The sequence below is a fragment of the Lethenteron reissneri genome, chromosome 52 (assembly GCF_015708825.2).
Source record: "Lethenteron reissneri isolate LAM-NWPU_2019-01 chromosome 52, ASM1570882v1, whole genome shotgun sequence".
In the NCBI taxonomy this organism is placed as follows: Eukaryota; Metazoa; Chordata; class Hyperoartia; order Petromyzontiformes; family Petromyzontidae; genus Lethenteron; species Lethenteron reissneri.
Genome location: NC_083830.1, coordinates 8,489,568 through 8,502,547, shown reverse-complemented (window position 1 = coordinate 8,502,547; position 12,980 = coordinate 8,489,568). Strand labels below are relative to the sequence as shown.

General features: G+C 59.5%; 1 protein-coding gene across 1 annotated transcript in view; it reads left to right on the top strand.

Moving 5' to 3' along the window:
• Window positions 1-12,980, top strand: part of LOC133355882 (acyl-coenzyme A thioesterase 8-like) — a 49,918-nt gene that overhangs the window by 4,069 nt on the left and 32,869 nt on the right. The gene's annotated exons all lie outside the window — the stretch shown is intronic.

Here is a 12,980-nt window from a genome sequence, read left to right as displayed (position 1 = left end):
CTCTCCCACCTACCCACTCTCTCCCCACTCTCCCACTCTCTCCCTCTATCTCTCCCCCACTCTCTCTCCCCACTCTCCTCCCCACTCTCTCCCCACTCTCCCCACTCTCCCCACTCTCTCCCTCTATCTATCCCCCACTCTCTCTCCCACTCTCTCCCCCACTCTCTCTCCCCCACTCTCCCCACTCTCTCTCCCACTCTCCCCCACTCTCCCCCACTCTCCCCACTCTCTCCCCCACTCTCCCCACTCTCTCTCCCCACTCTCTCCCCCACTCTCTTTCTTTCCCCCACTCTCACCCCCACTCTCTCTCCCCACTCTCTCCCCACTCTCCCCACTCTCTCCCTCCCTCTCCTTTGTTACTTCGCTCCGGAGTGTGGTCAAGCGCTTCCGTTCCCCCCGTGACCCCCCACAACGCATCGCCTCCCAGACGCTCGGGGCGGCAGATGGAGGTCAGGGCCCCGACTCCCGCTGGGCCTCGAGGAGGGGGAGGGGCTGGGGGGGGACGAGGGGGGGGGGCGAGGGGGGGGGGGCTTTGGGGTGGTGGTGGGGGGGTCACTTCTGATCAACAGCAGGCAGGGTACTTACACAGCAGGTACTCACACAGCAGGTACCCACACAGCAGGTACCCACACAGTAGGTACTCACACAGCAGGTACCCACACAGCAGGTACTCACACAGTAGGTACTTACACAGCAGGTACTCACACAGCAGGTACTCACACAGTAGGTACTTACACAGCAGGTACTCACACAGCAGGTACCCACACAGTAGGTACTCACACAGCAGGTACCCACACAGCAGGTACTCACACAGTAGGTACTCACACAGCAGGTACTCACACAGCAGGTACTCACACAGTAGGTACTTACACAGCAGGTACCCACACAGCAGGTACTCACACAGCAGGTACTCACACAGCAGGTACCCACACAGCAGGTACTCACACAGCAGGTACCCACACAGCAGGTACTCACACAGCAGGTACTCACACAGCAGGTACTTACACAGCAGGTACCCACACAGTAGGTACTCACACAGCAGGTACTCACACAGCAGGTACTCACACAGCAGGTACTTACACAGCAGGTACTTACACAGCAGGTACCCACACAGTAGGTACCCACACAGCAGGTACTCACACAGCAGGTACTCACACAGCAGGTACTCACACAGCAGGTACTTACACAGCAGGTACCCACACAGTAGGTACTCACACAGCAGGTACTCACACAGCAGGTACTCACACAACAGGTACTCACACAGCAGGTACCCACACAGCAGGTACTCACACAACAGGTACTCACACAGCAGGTATCCACACAGCAGGTACTCACACAGCAGGTACTCACACAGCAGGTACTCACACAGCAGGTACTTACACAGCAGGTACTCACACAGGAGGTACTCACACAGCAGGTACTCACACAGCAGGTACTCACACAGCAGGTACTCACACAACAGGTACCCACACAGCAGGTACTCACACAGCAGGTACCCACACAGCATGTACTCACACAGCAGGTACTCACACAACAGGTACTCACACAGCAGGTACTCACACAGCAGGTACTCACACAGCAGGTACTCACACAGCAGGTACTCACACAGCAGGTACTCACACAGCAGGACACCCACCATTATACAGAGGCCGTACTAATACTAAACACACCGACACACAACATTACACATGTAGAGGTGATACGCGCTGGGATTAAGGATCGTATGCACAGTGTGTGATGATTGGCTGTGTAGGTGGTGACGCGCGCTGACGGTGGAGGATCAGGGGTCAGCGCGGGGTCGTGGGTTACGGGGTACCGATTGGCTGTGGGCGGTGACGCGCTGAGAGGGAGTGATTAGGTGGCAGCGCAGTGTGATTGGTGGAGTAATGTTAACACGCGCTGGGGAGAGCGGATCGTAGAGAGAGTGCGTCGTGATTGGGTCATTAAGGAACGACGCACACGTCGACGCCGCATCAGCTCCGTCCCTCGTGAGCAGGGGCTATAAAAGGGGATGCACACAGGCGTAAGGGCAGTGTGTAACCAGCGAAGAATGAAGACGGGGATGAAGACCTAGAGGCCTGCGGTACCTAGCCCCGCTGTCCTAAGGGGACCGGGACTCTGTGTAACCCAGAGGCGAGTGTAGTGGGTGTAGCCATAGGGCTTACACGAGTCGAGTGTATTGTGTAGCCAGAGGCATAGGGCTTACACGAGTCGAGTGTATTGTGTAGCCAGAGGCATAGGGCTTACACGAGTCGAGTGTATTGTGTAGCCAGAGGCATAGGGCTTACACGAGTCGAGTATATGGTGTGTAGCCAGAGGCCTAGAGCTTACACGAGATTAGTGGAGTGTGTCGGAGGAAGAAGGAAGACCACACGTTGTATTGTGATACCTAAAGGATTTAATAAAAGTGTGTTACCCGTCAAGAAGTTCCTGCCGTCAATTCCCATACTTCAACTGGCGTCAGAAGTGAAACGGTCCTCCAAGCATGGATACAAGGAGGAACCGTCGGACCCACGGGATTGACCACGAGGACAACCTCGACGACGCGGGCCAGCGGGCATCAGGGGGTGAGGAAGAGGAGCTGCCCACGGGGCAGGCGACCACCGACGGCGCCGGACGAGCGACGGGGGACTGACACCGTGCTTCGCGAGGCACACTCCCGTCTGGCGGACCTGCTGCTCGCCGCCGCGTCCATCTTGGCGGAGATCAGCTCGTCGGGAGGAGCGGGGACGGCGGCCGACGTGCTACATGGTCGCCCTGCAGATTCCCGCCAAAACGATTTGGCGATTCCCGCCATTTCATCCGCTCCAACTTTTGGCGGGAACGGCCATCACCACGTGGCAGGGGTTCTCCATGCGCGGCCGCTGACGTCACCAACGCGCGCGGCGGACCGCCATCACACACCCGCGACTGGGGCCGCCATCTTACACACCGACGGGGGTGCAGAGAGGAAGCACGAGGAGGAGGACGACTTTATCTTTCAGCAGCGCCTTCCCACGTTGTCAGCATTCAAGGCGGAAGGCGGGGATTGGAGCCTATTTCAGCGCAGATTTTTGGCGCATCAAGAGATGTCCGCCTGGTCCGACGCTACGGCACTGCGGGCACTGCCTGCCATGCTGGACGACAACGCGCTCGCGGCCTTCACGTCCGCACGCAGGTCGGACCGCTCCACGCTCAAGGATGCGCTGGCTCTCATGGCAAAAGTCTACGGTCCTCCCTCGGCGTGCCGCCATCATTTCTACGCAAGACGGAAGGCGGACACGGAGACCGTGCTCGCCTACCGCACGGCGTTGCTCGCTCTCGCTGACGCCGCGTTCCCTCGTATGGACGAGGAGGGCCAAGATGCGATGGTTTTGGAGCAGCTGCTCAAGTTGGCGCAGGACCTGGGGGTCCCCATCAACACGGCCGACGACACCGATATTTCTTCATTACGGGTCGCCACGAGCATGCAAGCGCACGAGGTCCTTCAACGAAAGCAGGGGGTCGTCTGCAACGCTGCTGTGGCCTCAACTCCGGGTCCGGTTGACACCGTGCCCCGAGTCGTCAGCCCACGAGAGGACGCGTTCATCGCGGGACGAGCGGGGGACTGGAGGTCGGGGGGTCGTTCGCCTCTGCGAGCGGCCCGCAAGCTGGAGCAACCGAGATCTCCGACTACTGTCATCACCTGCTATAACTGCGGCCTTCGTGGCCACGTGGCCTCCGGTTGCCGTGCCCCACGTCAGCGCGCCATGGGACCTCGGCTGGACGACGACCAAGGCCCCAAGTCATCACTGCAAACCCCGGCAAGTCGCGGCACCTCACATGCCTGGCCCGCATACTCGACACGTATGGGTCGTCGCGTTGCGACGAGGGAGAGCCGAGTAGAGTTCGGAGATTCGGTTCGGAGAGGGGGGTTCGGCCGGGACCGGGGAGACATTAAATGGTCGGAATTGGGGCACAGAATTGTGGCTGCCTCAGCGGGTTCATCCGTCGTTACCGGATCGATTGATGGGGTCGAGGTCAGGGTGTTAGTGGACACGGGGGCATCGGCGACTATTATTTCGGATCTCATTTATAATATTCTCCCGGTACAATGTCGTCCGCTTCTTCCGGTGGATGTGCCATTTTACGCCGCTAACGGGGGATCGTTGGGCATTATCGGTCAGATTAGGGCGTCCATTTGCATTGGTGATATCAAATTGTCGGGACCCGTTTTCGTTTCATCTTCCCTGGCGGTTCCTTGCCTATTGGGCACTGATTTTTTGGCGAAAATGCCCATCAAAATTCTCATTGATCAGCGTTGCATTGAACTACCATCGGGTCGCCGTATTTCATTTTTGACGAGCCCTAATGTAATTCGGACGGCGTGCGCTACCATTCAGGCGTTAGCAACACAGACCGTGCACGTGCCCCCGGGTTCACAAATGTTGATTCCCCTCCGGTTACGGAAGCCATGGGGGAAGGAGGCCTCGGAACAGGCCATGCTTTTGGGTCCTTCTAATAGGGCTGTTGGAGGTCTCGATTTATCGGTGGCTCACACTTTGGTTGGGGCAGACAGGGATCCGTTTGTCATGGTTTTAAACGCTGGGGCGCGGCCGGCCGTCATTCAGCAGGGCACCGTGCTGGCTCACGCGGCACGGGTCCCTGCGGAGGAGAGGCTGGTTGCGCAGGTTGATCCGAGCCCCACGAATAGCGTACCATCAAAGGAGGACCTAGATTGGATTGATATGCTGTGCGCGGACTCTGACGATTTGTCAGCGGTACAGTTGGGCGCGTTGCGCGGGTTGCTGATTGAATTTTCGGATGTCTTCAGTAAACATAAGTATGATATCGGATGCACGGACCTGCTACGCCACCACATTGAAACGGGCGATGCGGCACCGGTCAGGCAAAATCCCTTCCGACTGAATCCTGCTGAGAAGGAACATGTTCAGTCGGCAGTTAACGATATGCTGGAAGCCGACATTATTTCGCCTTCTTCCAGTCCTTGGGGAGCACCTATTGTGCTCGTTAAAAAGCAAGACGGGTCCCTGCGATTTTGCGTCGATTTCCGCCGCCTGAATAAGATCTCGGTGGCCGACGCGTATCCGCTCCCCAGGATGGACGAGTCTCTCGACGCATTGTCCGGTGCGCGATACTTTTCGACTCTTGATTTATTGTCCGGATTTTGGCAGTTGCCACTCGACGAGGAGTCTAAGCCTAAGACTGCATTCCGGACTCCAGGGGGCCTGTTTCAGTTTAACCGGTTACCCATGGGACTTCACTCCTCTCCTGCGACGTTTCAGCGTCTTATGGAATTGGTTTTGTCGGGCTTGCAGTGGGAAACGTGCCTCATTTACCTTGACGATGTCATTGTTTTCGGTAAAACGTTCGAAGAACACCTCCAGCGATTGAGAGGGGTGTTCTCGCGAATGCGATCGGCTAAATTAAAGTTTTAAACCGGCCAAATGCCATCTTTTTCGTAAATCCGTGAGGTACTTGGGTCACATTGTCGACTCTTCGGGGATTTCTACCGATCCTGCGAAGACGGACTGTGTCAGTTCGTGGCCGACGCCCACGTCAGTGTCAGACGTGCGCAGTTTCATCGGTTTTGCTTCGTATTATCGCCGATTCGTTGAGCACTTCGCCACCATTGCAAAGCCCTTGCACGCTTTAACGGCAAAAGGAGTGAAGTTCCGGTGGGGACCGGAGGAGGAGGCTGCATTCTGCTCCCTCCGGGACGCCTTGGTAAGGGCCCCACCCTTGCGCTATCCGGACTTTGAGAGTCCCTTCTTGCTAGACACGGATGCTAGCAACACGGGCATTGGGGGGGTGCTGTCCCAAGTCATTGGAGGGGTCGAACGGGTGGTCGCCTATGGTAGCAGGGTGTTGTCGCCGGCAGAGCAGCGCTACTGCGTCACCCGTCGTGAACTACTTGCCATTGTTTTTTTTTGTACAACAATTCAGGCCATATCTCTATGGTCGTCATTTCACGGTCCGGACGGACCATGCGGCGCTCCAGTATTCATTACGGGTTGCCCAGCCCTCGGGCCAATTGTCGCGGTGGTTGGAAGTCCTCCAGGACTATCAGTTCACGACTACGTACCATAAAGGGTTGCGACACACGAATGCCGATGCCCTGTCGCGGTTGTTGCCTTGTCACAAATGTGCGTGCTTATCGGGATCGGCGCGCTGTAAACCTCCGGTTACGGAAGGTAGGGAGGCGTTGGTTGCGACCGCGAGCACACCAATTGGGGATGGTCCCGCTACCCCAGGGGGTCAGGACTCGCTGCTCTCACTGTCGTTGATTGAGTGGGGCCGTCTCCAAATGGCGGACAGCTCCCTGCTGGCATTGCGCCGAAAGACGGAGGGTTCCGAAGGTAGCCACGACCGAACTGGCTCCTACGAGCTTAAGCAGGGCCTGTTGATGAGATGGGACAGTTTGTCCCGGCGGCATTCGATTGTGGTGCCTTCTGCTGTGAGGGGGAAGGTTGTCTTGGCCGCACACGAACGCCTCTTGCATTTGGGAGTTAACAAAACGCTTGCCCTGCTTCAGCGTGACTATTATTGGCCGGGAATGGGGGGTGACGTGGTGAATATTCTGAAGGGTTGTGTTGAGTGCGCCAGACGGAAACCACCGCCCGTGGCAGCTAATCCACCGCTGCAATCTATTCAGGTCTCGCGCATTAACGAGCTCGTTGCACTCGATATTCTGGGGCCCTTTCCGGTCACGCCTAGGGGTAATAAGTACCTGTTGGTGGGGGTCGAATATTTTACCCGGTGGCCTATGGCGTGGCCACTCGCCAACCAGTCGGCGGCGGCTGTGACGGACGCCTTTGTCCAGGGCTACGTCCTGGACAAGGGGGCTCCCGAACGCTTGCTGACTGACCAAGGGAAAAATTTTTCGAGTAAATTACTGCAGGAGGTGTGCGACCTGTTGGGTACCAAAAAGGTGCGTACCTCCCCGTACCACCCGCAGACAGACGGGATGGTGGAGAGGCTTAACAGGACATTGACCTCTATGCTGTGCCAGCAGGTGTGTGAGTCGCATGTTGATTGGGACCTGCAGGTCCCTGGGGTCCTTGCCGCGTATAGAATGGCCCCCCATGCAGCTACGGGGTTTTCCCCGTTTTTTCTAATGTACGGCCGGGAAGCCGACCCGCCCATGGAAACGCAGCTGGGTCTGCCCGCACCACGAACTAATTCTAAATTGGCAGAGCATATTAAATTTAATATTCATAAACTGACAGAGGCAAGGGAGGCCGCACGGCTTAATTCGCGGGCTCGCCAAATTGCGAACGAGCGGTTGCGGGCACGGAAGGTATCCGTGCACAATTGGGAACCAGGTGACAAGGCCTGGCTGCATTGCCCTCAGGCACCTTTGGCCACGTCGCCTAAATTGTTGAAGCCGTGGCGGGGACCCGTGGAGGTCGTGCGGGTTGCGCGCCCCCAGTGCGTTCAGATAAAATGGGGGAAACGCCGTTGGTACGTCCACCCCTCCCGACTGAAACCGTTCTCGCCTCCGTATGGCCTCCCCTTGTGTCGTGAGGGCCGAGCATGTGACGTGACCGACGACCCTGAGGGGGAATTGTCCTTGCCTGCTCCTCACATGTCTCCGCCTGACCCGCTCCCAGGTGTCTCGGAACTGACTGCTGCCGACCACCGGCGGCCGGATCTCCACGGCGGGGCCGGTCCTTCCAGGCCCGATCCGTGCCGTCTAGAGCTGCCGGAGACACCGGACGGTCGCCAACGTCCCGTTCCATACGACGGACCGGCCAGACGGACTCGCGCTAGGTCGCGCTACTTTGTGTAATCTACCACGTGCGGAAGTCGAGGCAGCCGGAGCGCCTCGGCACTGCGTGGGTCACGGTGACACTTGGCGCGTTCGTTTTATGGTGTTCGCTTTTATTGTGTTGTTCGTCGGGCTGTATATTGCTTCGTATTTAAGGTTGTGTTATGTTGTTGTTGTTGTGTTACGGGGCACACTGGGATGTGGAGTTCTTTATTACTGCGTTGCGTTATGTTGTGTTGTAGGTTAACAGCCGGGCCGGCTGCAAGCTATGTGGGAGGGGGTGATGTAGAGGTGATACGCGCTGGGATTAAGGATCGTATGCACAGTGTGTGATGATTGGCTGTGTAGGTGGTGACGCGCGCTGACGGTGGAGGATCAGGGGTCAGCGCGGGGTCGTGGGTTACGGGGTACCGATTGGCTGTGGGCGGTGACGCGCTGAGAGGGAGTGATTAGGTGGCAGCGCAGTGTGATTGGTGGAGTAATGTTAACACGCGCTGGGGAGAGCGGATCGTAGAGAGAGTGCGTCGTGATTGGGTCATTAAGGAACGACGCACACGTCGACGCCGCATCAGCTCCGTCCCTCGTGAGCAGGGGCTATAAAAGGGGATGCACACAGGCGTAAGGGCAGTGTGTAACCAGCGAAGAATGAAGACGGGGATGAAGACCTAGAGCCCTGCGGTACCTAGCCCCGCTGTCCTAAGGGGACCGGGACTCTGTGTAACCCAGAGGCGAGTGTAGTGGGTGTAGCCATAGGGCTTACACGAGTCGAGTGTATTGTGTAGCCAGAGGCATAGGGCTTACACGAGTCGAGTGTATTGTGTAGCCAGAGGCATAGGGCTTACACGAGTCGAGTGTATTGTGTAGCCAGAGGCATAGGTGGTGTGTAGCCAGAGGCCTAGAGCTTACACGAGATTAGTGGAGTGTGTCGGAGGAAGAAGGAAGACCACACGTTGTATTGTGATACCTAAAGGATTTAATAAAAGTGTGTTACCCGTCAAGAAGTTCCTGCCGTCAATTCCCATACTTCACACAGATGCTGCCTTACCAACAATCGCATTGACTGTGGGTGTGGACACGTGGCGGTGTAGGTGGCCAGGGAGGGAGGGGGGCTCACCAATAACACCGAGAACGGCTGATACGACAGGAAGCAATTCAATCTAAAAAGAGGGGAGGGGGGCGGCGGGGTACGAAGGGGGAGGGCCCCCCACGCCCCCCAAAATTAAAAATCCTATAACCACCCACGGCCACCATCAAACCTAATCAGGCCGTGGGGTGTGGGAGAGGAGGTTGGTGGTGTTGGTTGGTGGTGGTTGGTGGTGGTGGTTGGTGGTGGTGGTTGGTGGTGGTGGTTGGTGGTGGTGGTGGTTGTTGGTGGTGGTTGTGGTGGTTTGTGGTGGTGGTGGTTGTTGGTGGTGGGGAGCGGAGTGGAGAGGAGCCCCTGACCCCCCCCCCCCCCCCGTGCTGAACGTTGCGGGTCGCTTGGTTTTGAGCGAGTCGGGCGGGCAGACGCCGGTAGGAGGGCAGAGGCGGTGAATGGGATGGGTGGGGATGTGATGGGATGGGTGGGGATGGGTGGGGGTGTGATGGGATGGGTGGGGATGGGTGGGGATGGGATGGGAGGGGATGGGATGGGTGGGGATGGGTGGGGATGTGATGGGATGGGTGGGGATGGGATGGGATGGGTGGGGATGGGTGGGGATGTGATGGGATGGGTGGTGATGGGTGGGGATGGGTGGTGATGGGTGGGGATGTGATGGGATGGGTGGGGATGGGATGGGATGGGTGGGGATGGGTGGGGATGTGATGGGATGGGTGGTGATGGGTGGGGATGGGTGGTGATGGGTGGGGATGTGATGGGATGGGTGGGGATGGGATGGGATGGGTGGTGATGGGTGGGGATGTGATGGGATGGGTGGGTGGGGATGGGTGGGGATGGGTGGTGATGGGTGGGGATGTGATGGGATGGGTGGGGATGGGTGGGGATGGGTGGGGATGGGTGGGGATGGGATGGGATGGGTGGGGATGTGATGGGATGGGTGGTGATGGGTGGGGATGGGTGGTGATGGGTGGGGATGTGATGGGATGGGTGGGGATGGGTGGGGATGGGTGGTGATGGGTGGGGATGTGATGGGATGGGTGGGGATGGGTGGGGATGGGTGGTGATGGGTGGGGATGGGATGGGATGGGTGGGGATGGGTGGGGATGGGTGGTGATGGGTGGGGATGTGATGGGATGGGTGGGGATGGGTGGGGATGGGTGGGGATGGGTGGTGATGGGTGGGGATGGGATGGGATGGGTGGGGATGTGATGGGATGGGTGGTGATGGGTGGGGATGGGTGGTGATGGGTGGGGATGTGATGGGATGGGTGGGGATGGGTGGTGATGGGTGGGGATGGGTGGTGATGGGTGGGGATGGGTGGGGATGGGTGGGGATGGGATGGGTGGTGATGGGTGGGGATGGGTGGGGATGGGTGGGGTTGGGTGGGGATGGGATGGGTGGGGATGGGATGGGTGGGGATGGGATGGGTGGGGATGGGTGGGGATGGGATGGGTGGGGATGGGTGGGGATGGGTGGGGATGGGATGGGTGGGGATGGGTGGGGATGGGATGGGTGGGGATGGGTGGTGATGGGTGGGGATGGGTGGGGATGGGATGGGTGGGGATGGAATGGGTGGTGATGGGTGGGGATGGGTGGGGATGGGTGGGGATGGGATGGGTGGGGATGGGTGGGGTGGTGATGGGTGGGGATGGGTGGGGATGGGTGGGGATGGGTGGGGATGGGATGGGTGGGGATGGGTGGGGATGGGATGGGTGGGGATGGGTGGGGTTGGGTGGGGATGGGATGGGTGGGGATGGGATGGGTGGGGATGGGATGGGTGGGGATGGGTGGGGTTGGGATGGGTGGGGATGGGTGGGGTTGGGTGGGGATGGGATGGGTGGGGATGGGTGGGGTTGGGTGGGGATGGGATGGGTGGGGATGGGTGGGGATGGGATGGGTGGGGTTGGGTGGGATGGGATGGGTGGGGATGGGTAGGGATGGGATGGGTGGGGATGGGTGGGGATGGGTGGGGATGGGTCGGGTTGGGTGGGGATGGGATGGGTGGGGATGGGTAGGGATGGGTGGGGTTGGGTGGGGATGGGATGGGTGGGGTTGGGTGGGGATGGGTGGGGTTGGGTGGGGATGGGATGGGTGGGGATGGGTGGGGTTGGGTGGGGATGGGATGGGTGGGGATGGGTGGGGTTGGGTGGGGATGGGATGGGTGGGGATGGGTGGGGATGGGATGGGATGGGTGGGGTTGGGTGGGGATGGGATGGGTGGGGATGGGTGGGGATGGGATGGGTGGGGATGGGTGGGGTTGGGTGGGGATGGGGTGGGTGGGGATGGGTGGGATTGGGTGGGGGATGGGTGGGGATGGAGATGGGTGGGGATGGGTGGGGATGGGTGGGGTTTGGTGGGGGGATGGGATGGGTGGGGATGGGTGGGGTTGGGTGGGGATGGGATGGGTGGGGATGGGTGGGGATGGGTGGGGTTGGGTGGGGATGGGATGGGTGGGGATGGGTGGGGCATGGGTTGGGGTGGTGGGATGGGATGGGTGGGGTTGGGTGGGGATGGGTTGGGGTTGGGTGGGGATGGGATGGGTGGGGATGGGTGGGGATGGGTGGGTTGGGTGGGATGGGTGGGGATGGGATGGGTGGGGTGGGTGGGGATGGGTGGGGTTGGGTGGGGATGGGATGGGTGGGGATGGGTGGGGATGGGTGGGGATGGGTGGGGTTGGGTGGGGATGGGATGGGTGGGGTTGGGTGGGGATGGGTGGGGTTGGGTGGGGATGGGATGGGTGGGGATGGGGGGATGGGGGGATGGGTGGGGGATGGGTGGAGTGGGTGGGGTGGGGATGGGATGGGTGGGGTTGGGTGGGGATGGATGGGTGGGGATGGGTGGGGTTGGGTGGGGATGGGATGGGTGGGGATGGGTGGGGATGGGTGGGGTTGGGTGGGGATGGGATGGGTGGGGATGGGTGGGGTTGGGTGGGGATGGGATGGGTGGGGATGGGTGGGGATGGGTGGGGATGGGTGGGGTTGGGTGGGGATGGGATGGGTGGGGATGGGTGGGGATGGGATGGGATGGGTGGGGATGGGTGGGGTTGGGTGGGGATGGGTGGGGTTGGGTGGGGATGGGATGGGTGGGGTTGGGTGGGGATGGGTGGGGTTGGGTGGGGATGGGATGGGTGGGGATGGGTGGGGATGGGATGGGTGGGGATGGGTGGGGTTGGGTGGGGATGGGTGGGGTTGGGTGGGGATGGGATGGGTGGGGTTGGGTGGGGATGGGTGGGGTTGGGTGGGGATGGGATGGGTGGGGATGGGTGGGGATGGGATGGGATGGGTGGGGATGGGATGAGTGAGAATGGGATGGGTGTTACTGGGATGGGATGGGTGGGGATGGGTGGGGATGGGATGGGATGGGTGGGGATGGGATGAGTGGGAATGGGATGGGTGTTACTGGGATGGGCTCGCTGGGGTTTTGTGGGGAGAGGCAGGAAGAGAGAAATGGAGCGCTCCAAATGATTGCCACGTGCCGCTCCCCGGCTGCAGCGCTGGGGACAGACACCGCGTGCCTCGTGCGCCGATGATGCCGACCTCTTGTGACTGGAGCTGTTGTTGTGGTCGCGGGGGTTGTGGTGGCTGTGGCCGAATTGTTGTGCTTGGGGTCGTTGTGACTGGAGTTGTTGTTGTTGTGGTTGTCGGGGGGGGGGGGGGGTTGTGGTGGCAGGATGTTCTCGCTGCTGTCTCTGGTGTGGACCAATCAGTTTCAAAGACAATGCATAGATTATCAGAGTGTGTTATTTGTTTGCATTCTAACCACAAGCGTTGTGGTTAATCCAGTAGCGTGATTCCTTCTAAAGGGTTTCAGTTTGGTGTTTTGACATCTCAACACCTGTTTTCTTGCCAGAAAAAAATTGGGAAAACCTCTATTCTCGTATAAGATTTTATTATTTATTTATTTATTCTTAGACCGATTTGCAACATTTCATGACAGAGGCAGTGTCGGGTGCCCGTCGTCATCGCCGCCTGCCAGCCGGCGAGGGGGCGCTGGTGTCGAGCGACCTGCCCGCGAGCGGAGTCCTCGGCTCGGCTTCAGGTCGAGCGTCAGATGGGAGGGGACCCCCCCCCACCCCCCCCACCCCCCAGGGCACTCGTGAAGCGGTGGGGGCTCCCCGGCGTTTTAGGGGGT